The sequence below is a fragment of the Malaya genurostris genome, chromosome 1 (assembly GCF_030247185.1).
Source record: "Malaya genurostris strain Urasoe2022 chromosome 1, Malgen_1.1, whole genome shotgun sequence".
Classification (NCBI taxonomy): Eukaryota; Metazoa; Arthropoda; class Insecta; order Diptera; family Culicidae; genus Malaya; species Malaya genurostris.
Window position 1 is genome coordinate 21,753,832 of NC_080570.1, and position 20,385 is coordinate 21,774,216.

At 37.4% G+C, this 20,385-nt stretch overlaps 1 protein-coding gene across 1 annotated transcript in view; it reads left to right on the forward strand.

The window, feature by feature from the left end:
- Nucleotides 1–3,085: 3,085 nt before the first annotated feature.
- LOC131434592 (calexcitin-1-like) overlaps nt 3,086–20,385 on the forward strand; it is a 147,828-nt gene continuing 130,528 nt past the window's right edge. Inside the window, exon 1 of the mRNA XM_058601446.1 lies at nt 3,086–3,873. The gene's annotated coding sequence lies outside the window, so the exon portion shown is untranslated. The remainder of the gene's footprint in view (nt 3,874–20,385) is intronic.

Genomic DNA, 20,385 nt, shown 5'->3' on the forward strand with positions numbered 1-20,385 from the left:
CGACGTTGTACATTATGAAAGTTTCGCATTTCAGTTTTTTTGAAGCGAATTTTCGAAGTTATATAAGTATTTTCACAAGAATTTCGAAGTTATGCGATTTTTTATTGCAAGTTTTCCATGTTATTTGGATTTTATTACAAATTTTGAGGCTATGTTTTATTAATGCTAATTTTCGAAGATATGCGGTTTTCAAATGCAAAATTTTAGAGTTTGGTTGTTTTTTTAATGCGGATTTTCGAAGTTATGCGCGTTGTAGCTCAAAATTTTCCAAGTTGTGCGGTTTATTCCATACGAATTTTGAGCTACGTGTGATTTTAAATGCGAATGTTCGGTGTTATGTGACTTGTCAGAATTATGCGGTTTTGCAGTCTTTATGCAATTTCTAAGCGAATTGTCGAAATTTTATGGTTTTTCGGACAAATTATTAGAGCTTTGTGTTTACTTGTGCAAATTTAAAAAAAAAATTGCGTTGTTTCATGTACGTTTTAGAAATTATGCGTTTTTTTATGCAAAAAAAAAGATTTGAGAGTGTAGTGTTCAAGGACTATCGTTTTGAAACGCCATAAAACATCGTTTTATGACTTCTTCTCGTCAAATTCATTCCGATATTATCTATATTTTAAGCTTTCAAAAACCGGGAAGTAGCCATCTTACACGGAGAACCCTTCGATCATAAAATTGCGATATCGCAGTTTTTGATTTTTACGATAGTTGATTTAACTAATTTCTTTTTGATTCAACCAATGTGGTTTTTGATTTGCCTATATTCAAGTAGTTGAAAAATATGTTGTTTTGAATGCTGTCAAATGCCGGAGACAGTTGAAAGCAAAACAATAATCGCAATGCAAAATCAACAACTTTTTTAGTTGAAATCTGTTTGCGTCGCTTCAAAATGTCAATGAAAACAACATCGATGGTTAAAGCGTTTGGTGAAATTGTGTTCATTCGATTTGAGAAATTTATGGTAACAAGTGTTTATCTAACAGCGGTGTTTTGATAAAGTTAACCTTGTTTAAGATGAAATAGATTTGGTGACAAATTAGAAAATGTTAATAAATGATCATCTCGTAATCTTTCAGGTATGCGCAAAAATTTTATGCTTCAAATTCGATCATTGATTTACTTCCAGCAGACTGTTTTACTTCCAGCTGTTTGATACCGATGATGATGTTCATGCATTAGCAATAAAACGCTTTTTGACATGAATTTAATTTATAAAAGTAACAGGAGCGAAGGGTTTCAAACACACAGAACGCGCTGCGATTGAATGGCGCGTTTGAATTGCCGTCGCAAAATTCAAATTCCCAGCGGTTAATGCACCCAAGCTCATATAAATTGAATAAAATTATCAGTGCATAGCTTTAGTTCAACCGTTTGAAGGCATCATCTTTCAATACTCATTTTAGGTAAATTTATTAATTTCGCTAATTTACTCGCCCCTCCGGGCACTTTTGCTGATTAAAAAAGGTTTTCTACATCAATCATTTCTGATCGAATCAGAAGTATTTTTATTTAGAATTTAGATCTTTACTGATCTCGACTTGACATGATCATGATCATACAAAAATCAAAATCACTTAGAGATCAGATCAGTTCTGATTTCGTAATGATAATTTATTCCTTGGTTAAGATCACTTGAAATCAGCAGTGATCGATGGTTTTCCCAGCCCTAATGATATTACATGTCAATATAAAATACTGTTTATATTTTAACAACGACATTTATTTCATGAATCTCAACATACCGAACTTATTTCAAATAGATCATGACGTGTATCAGTAAGTATATTTTGATTATTTTCGCAAATCAATAACATTGTGCGAGTTGATTCAACTATTGGCAATGTCTAAAACAAATAAAACCGATTTATTTTTCAACTAACTGAATTTTGTTTCAATAACAACACCAGTTATTTAACTAAAATATTTGTTGAAATTGAAAGGTATGTGTCCTCACTAATTGACAGCATTTTTTCCAAATAGTTAAATTAGTTGTTCCAACCATCGTTTCTGCTAATCGAAAAACAAAAATGACAGTTTAGTTAAAACAACAATCGATTAGTTGTACCAAATTTTAACCAAACGAATTCAGAAAATCAACTAATATTCTGGTTGAAATGGGATCGCGGGTGGTTCCGTGTAGGTTTTAAAATGCTCCTATAATATCATATAATCAGTTTATTTAAAAAAAAAACATTACACACCTTATTTTCCACGAACCGATTCGATTTACGAACCTCCGCTTTAGTTGCTAGATGAAGGTTTGGGTGTAATCTGTTCGGGAAACTGCCGACTTCGCATAGCCTTGGCCTTGATGGAAGCTCTAAGGAAGAAAGAAAGAGGGTCAGTTTGATTTCGATCGTTCAAGATGTTGAGGAATGATAACGTTTAATAAATTAAATTAATGTGTTAGTGATGAACTTCCTAGTTAGTAGCAGGACAGTTTTCAACCAGAAATCAACGAAACACGTGCGAAAATGTTATTTTGGTTGGGCACTCAGCTTCGAAACGGCGACACTCACGAGTTCGGTTGACACGTACGGTTGACGTATAACAATTGGCGGCTTGCTTCGATCAGTTCACTCACTGCTTCTTTTCAGCTTCTGCTCGAAAGCCCGCGACAGAGAGAGAGGTGAGAGTGAGTTTTTCGGTACGCGCAAAACGATCTGTGAACGAAGCCCGAAGTTTGTTTGATATACCGCATGTTGCAGAACAACATCTGTTGCGAGGCTCTTTTTTTTGGGGGGCCAATTCTCTCCCTCTCTCGCTCGGGTTTTTCGGTGGTACCGGACACGATTGCTGCAGGCGCATGCAGCAGGTGAACTGATGAATTGGGGTTGGTTCGGCTAGAGAATGAGGAGGAGAAGCGCAAGTACGTATAAGCACGAGGGGGATCCGGAAGGAAGGATGCACACATGCTGAATTTGGCTGGCCGGATTCTGTGCGCTTGGCGCTATTCAGAACTTCAGCCAATCATTGCTCTGTGATCATCATCATCGTCATCGTCATTGGCACGTTATCGGCACTACATACTGGTGTCATCACACAATTGGTGTCCTATAAAAGCTTTTCTCGTGTCGGATGGGAGCTGCATTCGGGTCGTGTCAGGCGCGGTGGACGGTGCATTCTCGAGTTCATCAGTTGTTGCTTCTTCCCAGAATTGATAGTAAATGTAACCAGTGGAGTTCTTTCTACTGACCACACACACTGTAAGTTGTCCCATTGGAAGGCGCGCACGTTGCTGCAGTCTGTGTCTGTCGGTCGGTCAGTTTCCGTCGGTCAGTTCAGTTTCCAGGTTGTTCCGAGCGAGAACGTGCCAACCGAGAAACTAGGCGAGAAAGTTTAAATCTCATTTGTGACGTTACCAACCACCACCACCCACTACTGCTACTAAAGTGCAGGGTGAGCAGTGGGTGCACGAGGAGGAGAGGGAGCAGGAGGTGACAGCCAGTTTCGTACTACATATCGCCGACCGTACCGAGAGCCATTCAATCGTGGCCCGTCGAAGCGGAAGGATTGTCGAAGCGTGGCTCTAACGACGCGTTCCCAAGTGCTTAAAGATAATAATCAGCTGAGTTTTCGGTGCCATTGTTCACAGATTAGTATCTAATTTACAGCCAATTCCCCTCCATCCCCAACAAAAAAAAACAGAATAGCTCATATTCCGCAGGCATAAAAATACATCGACTGATTGTGAACGAACGGACGGACGAACGGGAAGGATCGTGAGCTGAATAAGTGAGTGAATCCCAAAAAGAATTCTGATAAACTGATTGCTAGTGGAGATAACTGTAGTGAAGGGGGAATTCTCGAACGAAAAAGGATTGTTGTCCGGAGACTATTTGGCCGCTCCCCAGATTCTGCAGTAAAACGGTGAGTGGATTTGTTTCGGTTTTCTTTCTTTTTTACTTCGATCACCACGATTTTTTGTTTATTTTTTTGCTTTGATCTGAGGTTAAGATGGAATCCTAGGGACTATCGAATGGTTTGAACAATTGAATGCCGAGCTCGACGTGAGAACCATCGGAACTAGTGACGTTGAACAAAGAGCCCAAAAATGATTTTGATTGTCCGTTATTGAGTGGTTTTTTTTCGCTCGTGCAGTTCATTATTTATGAGTTAAGAATTATTTTCGAACTTTAAGTCAAAAGTTTTTAAGTGAAATAAAATAGGAAATTCAAACAACAACAACCAAATAAAAACATCAAAATTATCAAACGCAACTATTTTATTGCACGAAGCCAAAAAAACTGCAGGTGGCTAATGTCAGAGACACACGACCGGATTGAAGCATAATAACGTTAAAAACATAATTAAAGCTGGTAACTAAATCAATCCAATACCAATTTTTTCGACCCGGGTTGATTCCGAGTTGTGTCACAAAACACGACCATTCACTTAGTCTGAATATTTACGCATTCTTAGTACAAAAAAAAAGTTGGAAACATGTTTTCATCGAAAACAAAAAAAGTAAAAATGGCACTTTTCTTTCAAATTGTTAGATAACAGACCGTAAATTGAGTGGTTTTGTTGTTTTTTATGACATTGAGAGCTAATAATGAACCAATGGGTAATTTTTTCAATTTTTGATTTCAACAAAAAAAATGGGTGGCTAGTACCAGAATCATAACCGGGTGACGTGAATTTCGAATAAATACAGGTTGTTCGTGTTCTTTCGATGTTTAAACACTGTTGCATTTGACCTGGACTTACCAGATAGTACAGGCCGAAGTCCAGATCAGAGTTCAACTCCATCTCAACATAATACTGGACCTAAACCTGGAACTGGACTCGTAATATGGTAAGACCAGGTCCACATTCAATTTCAGTTCCAGGATCTAAAACTGATATAGCTCCAGATGGATGGATTTCATACCTGATCCTAGTATAAGGAGTTTATCGAAAATAAGATATGCACATATTTTTCTTTCAATTTATGATAAAAAATGATATATTATTCAAACTAAAAATTAATCCTTTATTGTACGAGGATAAACTTGAGCATAATGAAACCCGGATGAAATTTAAGTTATTCTTTCACGAATTTTCGAATTTTTGATCGAACGATCTTCATCAAGTTCCGGACAAGTGTTGCATCGCATTTTTTGGACGCTTGAGCAAATTTTTTTGAACTCCTGCATGTCCTCTCAGCTGCCTTACCAGTCTTCTTGAAGACCCTCTTCACGATTGCCCAGTAACGTTCGATGGGTCGAAGCAGAGGGCAATTTGGTGGATTGATATTTATACCCTTTTCGCAAGCCAATTGAGAGTGGTTTTGGCATAGTGAGCCGACGCTAAATCCGGCCAAAATAGTGAAGGTGTACTATGCTTCTTATATAAAGGCAGCGATCTCTTCTGGAGCCACTCAGATCGATGGATTTCTGCATTTATAGTTCCGGTAGTGTAAAAAATGGTTGACTTCAAACCACAGGAACATATTGCTTGCCATACCAGTACCTTTCGACCGAATTTCTCCACTTGAATCGACCTGTCCGCATCGCTCACATCCTTCCCAACGACGACAGTAAAATATTGTGGACCTGGAAGGGTTTTTGAGTCCTCCTTTACATAGGTCTCATCGTCCATCAAAACACATGCATCGGGACACTGTAAAAGACACGAATACAATTTCCGGGCCCTTGTTGCTGCTCGTTTCTTCTGTTCTACACTTTGTTTCGAGATTTTCTGCGTCTTGTAGGTCTTCAGGTGATTTTACTTTTTGTCGTGAATACGAGTTACTTTACTATGGGGTGCCTTTTCAAAATTAGCCATATGGAAGAATGGGCAGAACTTAATCGTGAATATCTCGACTTGTATTAACGGTAGCAACATAATTCTTTCACCATTTCATCAAAAATATGATCAGGAATTGAGGATAATATTTTGAACAGTGTGAGATAGCCACAAACAACTTAAAAATTAAGTTTACTGAAAATTTTAAAACAACGCGGAAAATTCTTTACTTTTGCTTGGGTTTTTCGCGCAAGGACGACGATTTTGAGGTAGTCAGGCACATATCTTCAACTGACTGCCTATAAAAGGGGAACCGTGGTCAAAAATCGATCATTTCTTCTTGTGCGTTGGACGGAAGCAGACGTCGTGGGACTAGCAGCTTCGGAGAGTGCACCTTCTGCGTGGTAAAAACCTTAAACGCTCAGGTCGCAACTCTCATTTGGACTTCAGTCGTCAGGTGGAGCAGTCGTCAATGAAAGCAGACCTTTTGCGTTGTACAAAACCTCAAACGCTCAGGTCGCAGAGCCAGTTTCCCTTCGAAGAAGATCGATTACATCATCCTGTTGGTGGTCGTTTGCATTGAAGCAAAATACAACGGGAAATGGACAACAATGTGGAACATTATGCGAAATCAGCCTTTCTAATGGCTTTAAATGTTACCTAAAGAACTATAAAGATTGCTTCTTTGTAAATCAAAAATTAAAATTAGCAGTGCAGTGCAAATCTAAGATAATATGATCAGTTTGTTTTTGCAAATTTCACAGTGTTCAAAATCACCAATACGGTGATTTGTTCTTCATGAATAGAGATACCACTTTCTGGTCCAGTTTCTGATTGCAAGAACCAGGTTTTCTGTGTTTTCCTGATAGTTCATCCAAAGAATAGTGTTCCCCAAACTTATTAATGATGGTTTTAACACTGGCGTGATGAGTTCTAAATCGCTTCGCCAATTTTCGCATAGTACTACCCTTCTCGCTTAGCCATGTGTCCAGAACCTTAATTTTCACTTCCTTTTCAATACGCGACAGTTGAAAACGTAGAATTTCAACCGGACAAAGAAATAAACAAACGAAAGCTGACGGCCAAACGCACAGCATGCTGTGATCTGAGCATAGGTCCTTATTTTAGTTCCAGAATTCTGGAGCTGGATTCTGGAAATGAACTCAGGATCCAAATTCTGGAACTAAGTTTTGAAACTAAATTCTCGACCTGGATTCTAGATCTGAGTTCAGGAACACCTAGATTTTGAAACTGAATTCTGGACCTGAATTTGGATTTTGAGATTCAATTCTTGACCTGGGTTTTGGAACTGAGTTCTTTGTCTAGATTCGGGAACTGGATTCTGTTCCAGAATTCATAGCTAGAAAAAAGTTCAAAGAATTCAGGTCCGAATTTTAGTTCCAGAATCTATTTTTTTAAATTTATATTCAGAATTTTTTTCTAAATTTCAGTTGTAATTCCATTTCCAAAATCCGGCTTCCGAAATCAGAAACAGAATCCGATTCCAACGTTTTTTTTCTAATTAGGTTCTAAGAATCTTTCCCAGGATTCTGGTTTAGGTTATGAAATTTGAATCAGAATTCTGAAGCTGGATTATCAAAATAAACTATGGATCAAAATTCTGTGAACTGAATTTTGAAACTGAATCCTGGAACTAGAATATGGAGATGAGCTCAGACCATGAATTCCTAAATTCTAGAGTTGAATTCTGAAACTGTATTTAGAATCAGTTTTCAGAAATTGAATCCAGGACTTGGATTTCGAAACTGAATTCTTCATCTTAATTTTGAAACTGAATTCTGAAGTTGGATTCTGGAAAGTAGCTCTGGATCCAAATTCTGGATCTGAATTTTGAAACTAAAATTTACCCAGATTGTGGAATTAAATTCATTTACAGAATTAGCCTTAAAAGTGGCTTCAGGTTTTAGAAGCCATGTCCCAAATTCAAGCCTAAAATTCATTTTCAGAATCCAACTCCGGAAATCGATTTCAATATTTACATTCCTAATTACGTTCTACGCTTTCGCAGAATTCTGATTCTGAATTCATTTCCAGAATCCTGCTCCTGAATTCATGATTCCGGATTTATGAAATCTGAGGCTAAATTCTGAACCTGATTTTGGAGCTGGATTCTAAAAATTAATTTCGGATCCCAATTCTGGAAATTAATTTTTAAACTGAATATTGAGCTTGATTTTTGGAATTGTCTAAAACTGAATTCTCGACTATAGAACTGAGTTCGGACTATGAATTCCTTAGTTCTGGAATTGGATTTTGAACCTGAATTATGCTGAATCCTGGATATGGATTATGAAACTAAATTTCTTATCTGAATTCTGGAACTGGATTTTGAGACTCAATTTCGTGACCTGGATTTTGGTACTGCATTCTGGACCTGGATTCTAAAGCTGAGTTCTTAATCTAGATTCGGGAACTGGATTCGGTTCCAGATTCCAGTTCAAAGAATTCAGGTCCGGATTTTAGTTCCGGAATCTATTTTTTGAATTCATTTTCAGAATTTGTTTCTAAATTTAAGTTCTAATTAATTTTAAAAATCCATTTTCAGGATCCGGCCTCGGAAATCAGATGCAGAATCCGATTCAAATTTAATTTTTTCTAATTAGGTTCTAGAAATATTTTCCTGAATTCATGTTCAGAATTCATTTCCAGAATCCAGCTCCGGAATTCAGTTTTAGAGCTAGAGTTCAGGTTATGAAATCCGAACCTGAATCCTGAGGCTGGGTTCTGAAAATGAACTCTGGAAATAAATTTTTAAACTGGATTCTTGACCTAGATTATGAACCATGAATTCCTAGTTTATGGAATTCAATTCTGAAACTGAATTTAGAACTTGTATTCTGGAGCCGAATCCGGGATTCTTCTCCATCCGGATTTTAGAACGGAATTTCAAAATTCTAAATTCTTCTGGATTCTGAATCCAGATTCAGAATTCGATTCCTAAATCCATTATTTCCAGAATCCAGTTTCAAATTCTTTTCTAAAATTTTGTACTAAAACTAAAATTCGAGTTAAAAAATTCATTTCCAGATCTCACTTCCAGAGTTCAGGTTATGAAATCCGAACCTGAATTCTGAAGCTGGATTCCGAACATGAATTATGGATCCAAATTCTGGAACTGAATTTTAAAACTGAATTCGTGAACTGGATTCTGGAACTAGAATACGGAAATGAGTTCGGACCATGAATTCCTAAATTCTAGAATTGAATTCTAAAAATTGCATTTAGAATCAGCATTTTGGAGCTGAATCCAGGATCTGGATTCCGAAACTGAACTCTTCACCTTGATTTTGGAACTAAATTCTGGACCAGAATTGCGAAATTGAGTTCCAGAATTGAATTCTGAAACTGTAAATTATGTCTGGATCCAGATAAATTTTGAAACCTAATTCTGGAATTGAATCTCGAAACATAATTCTTTACCCAGATTTTGGAGTTGAAGTTAGAGTCCAGAGTCAGAATTCAGTTTCAGAAACTAGTTTTTGAATTCATTAACAGAATTTAGTTCGAGAATTCAACTTCCAAAGTTTAGTTTTGTTTCAAATTCAAGTTCAACTCATTTCCAGAATTCGATTCTAATATTTATTTTCTTAATTAGGCTCCAAAATGATTTCTCAAAGTTCTAGTACAAAATTCATTTCCAGAATCCAGCTACGGAATTCATGATTCCGGATTTATTTAATCTAAGTCTGGAGCTGAATTCTAAAAATGAAGTCCGGATGCAAATTCTGAAAATTGATTTTAAACTGAATTCTGAACTTCATTTCTGGAATTTAATCATGAAACTTTCATGGTTTTCAGAACTGTGTTCATGACCTAGATTATGGAGCTGAGTTTGGACCATGGCTCCCAAATTCTGGAATTGGAATCTAAGCCTGAATTAAGAACCTGTATTCTAGAGTTGAATTCTTGGTTTAGATTTTGAAACTAGAATACAGGTCCGGATTTCAGATTTCAGAAAGATTCAGAATTCAGTTCCTTAAATCAGGTTAGAAACATAGTTCCAAAATCTAGGTTTTTGATTTATTTCAAAATTTTTGTTCTAGGATTCAGTCCAAAAATCCATGTCTAAAATTCAAAGTAAAAACTTATTTATAGAATCCAGCTCTGGAATTCGGAACCTAAATTCGATTCTAATTTTTTTCCTAATTTAGTAAAAGGTTTTCCAGAATTTTGGCTCAGAGCTCATTTTCAGAATTCAGATCCGAAAATAAGTTAATAAATATCAATAAACAATAATCAATAAACCGGAAGTCGCCATCTTGGATTTCAGAACCACCTCAAAAAACGTTTTTCTGTGTTTGACAATTCCGTTCTGACAATTCTCACAAATCCGTTTTGGAACTACTCAAATTCTTACGGATTTTCAAGAAATATCAATAAAACGGAAGTCGCCATCTTGGATTTCAGAACCACCTCAAAAACCGTTTTTCTACGTTTGACAATTCCGTTCTGACAATTCTGACAAATCCGTTCTGAAAATACCCAAATTCTTAAGGGTTTTCAAGGAACATCAATAAACCGGAAGTCGCCATCTTGGACTTCAGAACCACCTTAAAAATCGTTTTTCTGCGTCTGACAATTCTGACAAATCCGTTCTGAAAGTACTGCTGCTGTTGTCAGACGCAAATCCGTTCTGAAATATCAAAATTCTCAAGGGTTTTCAAGGAATATCCATAAACCGGAAGTCGCCATCTTGGATTTCAGAACCACATCGAAAATAGTTTTTCTGCGTTTGACAATTCCGTTCTGAAAATACCCAAATTCTAAAGGGTTTTTAAGGAATATAAATAAACCGGAAGTCGCCATATTGGATTTTAGAACCACATCGAAAATCGTATTTCTGCGTCTGACAATTCGGCCAAATCCGTTCTGAAAACACCAAAATTCGTAAGGGTTTTTAAAGAATATTAATAAACCGGAAGTCGCCATCTTGGATTTTAGAACCACTTCAAAAATCGTTTTTTGCGTTTGACAATTCCGTTCTGACAATTCTGACAAATCCGTTCTGAAAATGCCCAAATGCTTATGGGTTTTAAAGAATATCAATAAACCACAAGTCGCCATCTTGGGTTTCAGAACCACAGAACCACGTTTTTATGCATCTAAAAATAATTTTCGTTGCGAGCTTTTTTAGTTTCATATGTACTTGGCGAAACACTCGAAAAAGTTAAAAATTTAAATTTGGCAACAAATTCAAAACCAACGTAATTAATTAGTATCTAACTAATTATTAACTGAAATTCGATTTGTTTACAAGCTTATTAAGGAGAGATGCTTAGTTAACTTCACATGTTCAACGTGTTTTAAGCGAAGTATTCGGACGATTTGAGTTTTATGTCCGCGGTTGCAGTTCGCTTGCCGCATCCGACATTTTTTCAGCGAATTTCCGCTATGGAAGCTGCTATGAATATGAATATGAGCATGAGTCCCAGATACGTACATTAGGTACCTGTTTTGGAATTGCATTTAACTAGAGTAGATACGTGAAATAACAGCCGCTTTAAGCTCTTCTTCAGTCTTTTTTCAATTGAATTTCATTACCTTGTTTTAGGTGCAATACATTGAATTGAATCACTGAAAAGTATTCACAGGACATACTAGACGAAACAAGGGTCTGAGGCTCGAGAAAACGCTGTTATCTTAAGAATTGAATCTCGATGATTAAATTTCTCAACCGAAACTACCTACGTTATAAAGTAATTCGTTCAGCGAAATGAAACGACATCGAGACTGAGAACAAGTTTTTCAATTTATTCAGTTCTTGTTCCAATTTGCATTTAAAAACGGCTGTTTCCATACTAGTGCAACTGGAAAAAAAAATCAATGTTATCCGCAACGCATCTACCTTTTTTTTGTTTAATTTTATTCGCGAACCCCAAAAAGAACAGTTGCCTAACAAAGCTTTTATTTCATCCGAATGAGTATTATTTCGGAATGTGTCATACACATCCGGCCGGAAGAAGCAACATATCTGGTTGTGTAAAACGGAGAATTTTTCGGGCAACAAACAACGAACTTTTGTCGTCAACAAATGCTAAACCATCCCAGGAAAAACCTTCCTAATTTAGTAGCTTTATTTAGTGCACTCGTGGCAGCAGTCTTGCATGCCGAGCACGACTCGTTGTCTTTTCTGGGATTCTTTTTCTTTTTCCACTTTTCTCTCTCTCTTCTCTTCGGTATGTGTAATAAGAAAACCTGAAGTTGCAACATAAATGGAAGTCTTTGCTGGAACGAGTAGGAAGTTTCGTGTCCCAACCGAGCCATACCAAGTTGGGAAGTAAATCTTCCCTCCCCATACCAAAAAACCGGCGTTTGCTTCCTCGTGACCCGTGGCTGGATCCGAATGTGCCGCAGCCACAATGTTGAAGAGGGTTTCACCGGCCGAATTGGAGCGCAAAGATAGCTCTCGTTTCTGTTAAAAGTTCAGACCTTTCAGGCCGAGCCCCGGCAACAAAGCAAACAGCAACAAAAAAAAATGACCTCAGCTTTCCGAAGACAGTTCCTGCAGAGAACTTATGAACGCGAGTAAATCTTGATTGTTGTGGAAAATCCTCACACACAAAGCACACTTCCTCCAGGACGACGGACGAACAAAAGTAGAGGCAAAAGGCGCGATGACTTGCAAGAGTGGATATTTATTGTAAGAATTACCTACGTTACATTTCGGGAACAAGCTCATTTAGCACCGGTTTAGTCTTCCGAGATCTTGGTTTTCTTTTGGCGAACCGTCTCAACTCGTCAACTCGCTCCCCGTCCAAGTCCTCTGAACGCGTGTCTTTTCGTGTTCATTAAGCACATGTCATCCCAATCACCTACAGTACTACGTGTTGCTGAAATTACGGTGTATTTTCACTTGGTTTTGGATTATTTCATTAGTGACAATTAAGACGTTGTTTTTTCCGGTTCAAAATTAACTTTATTCATCAACAAGAGCAACGCAATCATTTCAGCGCCGCTCTAACATTTCAATACCACTTTTGTAGAACGATAATTTTTTCCAGATCTGTGAATAGCCAGTAGTCGCTGAGAGCCAAATCTGGCGAATACGGTGGATGTGGGAGCAATTTGAAGTTCAATTCATGTAGTTTTGCCATTGTTTTGATTGACTTGTGACACGGTCTTGATGAAACAATTTCAGTCTTCAAACACTCCAAAAACGCTTTATGTAATATTCACTTTTAATGACATTTCCTTTCTCAAGATAGTCGAAAATTATTACACCACACACATCTCAAAATACCGAGGCCATAAGCTTTCCAGCCTATTGTTGCGCTTTCCGGTGCTTTGGACCAAGTTCGACCAGCTGCTTAGTTGCGACTTACGAACAAACAACGCTTGCAAGTTTTTAGATTTTACAGCTTTTTCAATAACAACAACGAAATTAAATGTATAAGAAGATGTGTTCACATTACTTTGACGTTTGCCAAATCAGATGCATAGCGTGCTTATTCAGTTTATGGCGAATAAAACACGCTGAAAAATCTGGTCATCACAAGTTGAGATAACTAAGTCCTCACAAGTTCCTGTCTCATGCGTTCCCGTGTGTCTATTTTGTCAATAGAACGGCATCGACTGGATGCTGTCGCCTTATGCGTTAGTAGTAAAATGAGAGGGTGGGCAACAGCTTATATGCTAAAGCCTATTCTACATAGGAACATTAATCATACCAGCAGAAAAAAATTACCCCTTTTTATATTCATTATACTTTATATTAAACATTATTATTATTAATATTATCACTATCTATCCCGGAGAACTTTGTCCCTCTCTCACAAAATTAATATCTTGATGCAAATTATTCCTAGTAATAATAATTTTTTTTCGTGGATGAAGAACACAATTAATTACTATTTATTAAATGCATATTTCTCAAAATCAAGTTAATCTGTTACAAAATCCATCAAATTATCAATCCAGACAGTTCAAATTGATACCCGGGAAGCAAACTGAAATTACAAGTTTCAAACGCATTTCTCGACCTTGAATAATTTTCATAGAAAAGTATTTATTTGCTCACGATTTGGACCATTTTTATCATAAAATCATGATTATTATCGTGATTTCATGAGAATATAAAATCATTGAATTCATGATTTTTTAATCACGACAACGGTAGCGGATTTCTTTCTGTGTAGAACTCAGAGCTTCTAGTGTCAGAACTCAGGACTGCGAAATCAGAGCTTAAAATTCAAACTTTGACGCATATGTCTCAAAATTGAAGCTTCAAATTTTGAATTCCGTAGCTCCAAAACCAATTAATCAGAAACTATAAGCTCTTAATCATCATCAAGAGTTCAAAACTCAGAGCCAAGCAATCTGAACTCAGAACTTAGAACTCAAAATAAGAACACATAATTCAAAATCAGAATCTAAAACTCTGAATTCGATACCTGAATAGAAACCAGAATTCAGAGTTACAACTGAAACATTAGAATCAAAATTTTCAGCTTTCAGAGCTCAGAATTTTCGTGGCTTGCTTTGTTTTTTTTCGGGGGCGGCCCGTGTGGCATCAGGTCATTTGGCATAATACCGTTTGGCATAAAGGTTATTTGGCATAACAGTTATTTGGCATAATGGCCATTTGGCATAATGGTCATTTGGCATAATGCCATTTGTCATAATAATAATTGGATTCGTAATATTTTAATCTAATGTAAATTTTCGTTTATTTTTCGTTAGAGTGATGTTTTGCAAGGAAAACTCGAACGAAATGTGTGAATTTTATATTCGGTCCGAATATTTCGATCCATCAGCGGCAGCGAGGTCGGACAGCAGGACATTAAAAACGACGAGGCGTAGCCGCATTAGACCTTACAAAATTTTAGTAAATAAAAACAATTTCCATTAAGCAGCATGTTCATCTGTTATGCCAAATGACCATTAGGCCAAACGGCGTTATGCCAAACGGTATTATGCCAAACGACTTTATGCCAAACGTGGTAGCCCCGTTTTTTTCCTATTCCCAACAGAAGTAGCTATGAAACGTCATCCGAATATTTCACTATTATCGAAAGTGCATCATCAGTACTCAAATAAAATGTCTTGTGGAATTTGGAAAGACCATTCTACAACGCTAAGAAATTCGTAAAAAATTACATTCTTTTAATAGATGATCACGACCTCAACGACTGGGTAAAAACTTCAAGTGCTCTCATCTAGATGGTAATGTGTGATGATTTACCAGCATGTGTCCCGAAGCCAGTTCCGCTTAGAGTAAGGAAAGTGGCATACATCAATCATGTAGAATGATTCGAAGCTGGTGGATAGTGTCAGAAAAAGAACCACTTTACCGATGCAGCGCTGGATTTTTCTGTGGGTCAGGGTTGAGACGAATTTCGCGTTTGGCGAAGCAAGCCAAAGCTGATTAGCTGCTGACAGATGCTGTCTGACTTAGATATGTTACACGTTGCAACCGCGTCGTCGATGTCAGGACAAAAGCGGACAAAGTGTCGAAATCGATTCGTTTCGCCTTGTCGACAGTCTGAATAAATGAGACTGGAGATTTTTTTCCTCAGATTTCCCATCCGAATCGAATGTGTTACTAACGACGTAAATTTCACTCCTTCAAACATACAATCGCCTCCATGAACATTTTTCGTTTTTTTAACAATATTAAATTGGGAGTACAAATTGATTCGGTCTATTTTTTTGGGGTCAAAAAAGCATTTTTTTTAATAAAAAAAATTTAAAGATCGCTGGTTACTACTTTTTGCCATCTCTCGGGCATTCGTCGAATTCCATCTCGAAAAAATGTCTCTGCGTTTGAAGCCAATTATCGATTTCTACGAAAGAAGTAAACCGATCACCTGCCAGATCGTGTTGCATCCATCAGAAGAACTAATAATCAGAAAGAGCAATAGTGGTAAAACAGGCTAGTGTTTAAAACGAACGTTATTGTTGCAACGTAAGAAATTATTTAAATTAAAATATGTAAATGATTTTAAATCAACAATTTTTGGTGATCGCACATGTTTTTATATATTTCAGAACAGTGACGAAATAAGCTTTTTTATTATGTAAACAACCGTTCGTTGGTATACGATTTTTAGACTAGGAACGATAAGATAGTGAGTTAACACACAGTCATAATATTTTCGTAATATATTTCATAACCAATAAAGTTACAGTTTCCCTTGAAAAAGACCATAACCAGTGGTCGAAACGTCGGGCAGTATATAACAGCCGTTCTTATTTAACAGACCGCTAAAGCCGAACCCATAATTATTGCAGAAAGAGCAATGTCAGAATAAAACGGCGGGTGCGGCAAAATGACCCACTTGAACGTTTCCAAACATTTTTTCACGACTTCTGCGACATGAGGCCGAGCGTTGTCATGCAGGAGAATAACTTTATCATGTCTATGCTTGTATTCCGGCCGTCCTTCGCCTGGTTGTAGCAGCTCAACGCCCTTTTGATCCCGCCAAAGCTCAACACCCTTTTGATCCCGCCAAATGCACAACATAGCATGAATATTCGGCTTTGCTGTAACCGGGCATAGCGTAGTATTTTTGGGGTTATTTATTTTTATTTATTTATTTAGGAGCAAGGGTAAAGCTCGCTGGAACCAAGATTTTTGTTTTCCTTCTCCAGCAGGCATAAAACCTTCTCATCTTTTGTATCAACAGATAACATTTGTCCAAACGATACATAACGAAATCTTAAATAACCCTTTTTTACACTACAAAGCTAACTAACAACTATTTTTATCGACTAATTATCTTGATAAACCTAGCGGGAAAAAATTCGGAGAAAACGGGTTTTAATGGTGTTACGAGATAAATTGAAATCAAATTCATCAGAGCAAATATTGAATACGCGACACATACTCGAAAACGGTTCATTAAAGCCGTAGTTAGTTCTAGCACGAGGAATTCTGAGAAAGGGATTAAACCGCAAATTACGCCGACGAATTTCAAAACTTAGCTGTTGTAGGAGATCTGCTCAATCCATTCGAAATTGGATTAAGTCCACGAAAAATCCAGCTTGCTGTGTATCACGGCGGACAGATAGCAAATCAAGGTGTACGAGCCTACATCGATTTTCGTAGCTTGGAAGATTCAATGGATCTCTCCAGGGCAGGCGAGGGAAAGCAAAACGAATAAACTTGCACTGAACAGTTTCAATGGGCAGCTGTAATATGGTGCCCAAACAGTAACAGCATACTCCAGTGTAGAGCGAACTAGAGCGCAATTATTGAATTATTTTTGAGATGCGAAAGATGAAACCTAGCATCTTGAATACTTTAGAGAGGGTCTTTCAAACTAAGTTTTGAATCCAATAACATTCCGAGATCCTGGATTGATGTCTCTCGTTTTAGTACAGCTTGCGAAATAGTGTAATCATACGTGACCGTAGTTCGTTTACGAGAAAAGGCATTAACGGAGCATTTAGAGGCGTTCAGAATCATTCTGTTGACGTTGCACCAGTTAAAAAATACATCCAACTGTGACTGCAAGAAATTTGAGTCTTTCAGATCTTTGATGAGATGAAACAATATGAAATCGTCGGCAAATGATAGCTTCATACATTGCAATGAGAAATGCAGATCATTAAGATATAGCAGAAATATGCATGGTCCTAGATGGCTTCCCTGAGGAACGCCAGAGCTCACGATGAATGATGGAGTAGCGCAGTCGCCAATTTTCACGGTCGTACTACGACCAATCAGATATGATTCAATCCAATTGAGAAATGGGCCGCTAGATCCAAGACTGTCGAGCTTTGCAATTGCAATTTGATGGTTAATCCTGTCGAATGCAGCAGTGAAATCGGTATAGATGGCATCAACTTGATGTTGCGCTTGCATAGATCGAACGATATATGACAAGATTGTAGACGTAGACCGTTTAGGCATGAAACCGTGTTGAGTATCGGATGTGTAACTGGAGCAGTTGTGAGTTATGAAGTCCCGGATTATTATTTCAAATAGGTTGGAACTGAACATAATGCGGCAATTCCTCGATAGTTTGAAATAAGGGATTTTTGGCTTTTCTTTCGGGACCGACAGTTAAATCTGGATGAAATTGTACAGTATCTTTTAAGACAAAAAGAGCTTGAATTTGAATCAAGATTTGCATGGTTGTTACGAAAAATTTCAAAATCAAAATCGAAGTCAAAAACTAAAACGCGCTTAATCCGCGCGAAATTGAAAATAGAAATGCGCGATGTTCGAGTGGAGCGTTAGACAATCATTTTTATGCAGGTGATTATTTCCGCAGAACTTGAAAATTCACTTAAATATAATTTAAAAATCTGCATAAGTTTGTCATATGAACGCAATAAATAAGTCCGCATACAACACGCCACTTCAAGGAATCCCATGAAAATGATTGCATTTTTATTCTACAGCTTTTTCGATGCTTAGTTAATCAATAAAAAAATAAAAATGCTTACATTTGTGATATCGAAAGAAGTTAAACAGATTTCAACGAAGACATTTTTTGCTTCAACATATTGCTCGGCCAGCATTTCCTTCTTGGTAAGAAGAATTTTAAGGTAGACCACATCAGGATGATCTGATTTACTGTTTTTACTTTCAGTTTATAGTCGGACTTGAATACAGACTTTTTGTTACTAAAAGATATGACGGAGCATTTAGTAGCATTTAAAACCATTTTGAAATATGAAATATGAAAGTATCGGTAAACGATAGTTCCATACACTTGATCGAAAAATTTAGATCGTTGAGATACAATAAAATTAATAACTGTCCAAGGTGACTTTCTTGTGGAACTCCAGAGAAAACAGCGAATCCTATTTTCAATATCATTCCATGACCAGTTAGATGTGATCGAAGCCAATACAAAAATAATCCGTTTAATCCCAGTCTACTTAACTTGGAGATCGTTTGTGATGATTGATTTTGTCGAACCAAACAGCGAAATCGCCGTATATAGAATATACTTGTAGTCGTACTTGTAAAGAACGTATGATGAAGGAAATGTAGGTTACTAAATTTGGGGAAGTTGAAGGCTTTGGCATGGATCCAAGGTGAGTCTCTGATATGTAGTCAGAGCAACTATGTGCTATAATATCCAGAACTATAAATTCAAACAGCTTCGATACAGCGCACAAAGCAACAATTCCACGGTAGTTGGATACTATACCCTTTTTTTTAAATTTTTTTTATTTCAGGCCAATTTGCGTACAAGCTTTACGTGGTCGAATGAGCCATGTTTTTATTAGATAAAATAATTTTTTTACCGTTTGATCTCGTTGTCACCCTTTTTCTAGGGGGAGAGGAGCATCCATTTTTATCTTGCGATGATTGAGGGGCACTTTGTTCGTGGCTCGTCTCGTCCTCCATTGCCGCATAGGTGGTATCGTTGTTGGTTTCCGTTTTTTCTTCGTTTTCCTTGTTATTCGTATTCTTGGGTTGGTTGTTAGTTGATGTAGACGCGCCTTGTTGTGCATTAATTGCAATTGATGGGTTTGATGGTACAACAGGAGTACTGCGCTCACTAGTTTCCGTTGTTGGGCGTTTGTCCTTATTTTTGTTTGAAGATGTCCTTTTTGCAGTTTCAGTGCAAGGTTTGCCGTAGTGTGCAGGTTGTAACCAGTTGATTTTCATACGTAATCAGCGTTTTACACGGATGTATCCCGTCTTGAACACAGATGATGTAAGATGGAGTTGCTTTACGTAGTTGCATACGTACCACTCGCACGCAATTCCGGATACCCGGAAAAAAATTCCGCCATACTTCCCTTTCGATGGAAAGAACTTCACCGTACTGCGACATACTTTCCCGAACATACCCATCGCTGGTCTGCGGGGGAAGGTCATGCACGCGTACTTCTATAGCATTGTCCACCATGTACACAGGGATTTTATATTTAACATTGTCATGATCAATACTGTGCACCCCGTTATTAACCAAGGCAAATGAATCTCACTTACATCAATAACGTTTAGATGCATTCCGTTCCTTAAGCAAGATTTCAATTTCGGTTGCTGCTGGTCTAACTTTGCAGCGCTTGAAATCAATACAAATTGAATTTGGCCTTGTAGGCCAAGTTTCAGGCTTTGTTAAATCGTATTTGCCCATTTCATACACTCTATTGTTCACTACACTGTATTGTCTTTGTTTCTATCGTCTCGACCGTAAGCAATTGTCGACTGTGTCTGATGAGATGCGAGCACGAACTGATACTATACCCTTGTTCACATAGGATTTCTTCCATATTTCAGTAAAAATTCCAGAACGCAAAGAACAGTTTAAAAAGTTGAATAGTGGAACCAACAAACTATTAGAACACTTTCTTATCACCACGGATGGAATCCCAGAACATCTTCGTTTCTTTTATTGTCAGACTTCGCTGCATGTCGTGTAAAGTTTGCTCTAAGAATGCGATTTTTATCATTCACAAAATTTGTTACCATATTATTGAAGAATCGCATTCCATTTATTACGTTCTTTGCATTATTGAATATATTATCACTGGGACGGTTTGAATTGACCTATGTTTTCACGAGCCAATCACAGCTTGACATAATGATGTCATCCTCGACCGAACGACGGACAGAACGAACTATCGCACAATCTATAAATAACTGTGCCGACACATACTTAGCTTAGAAAACGCTTGACTGTGGCCAAGGCATGTGGTCTCTTGACTGGGAAGTGAATGGAT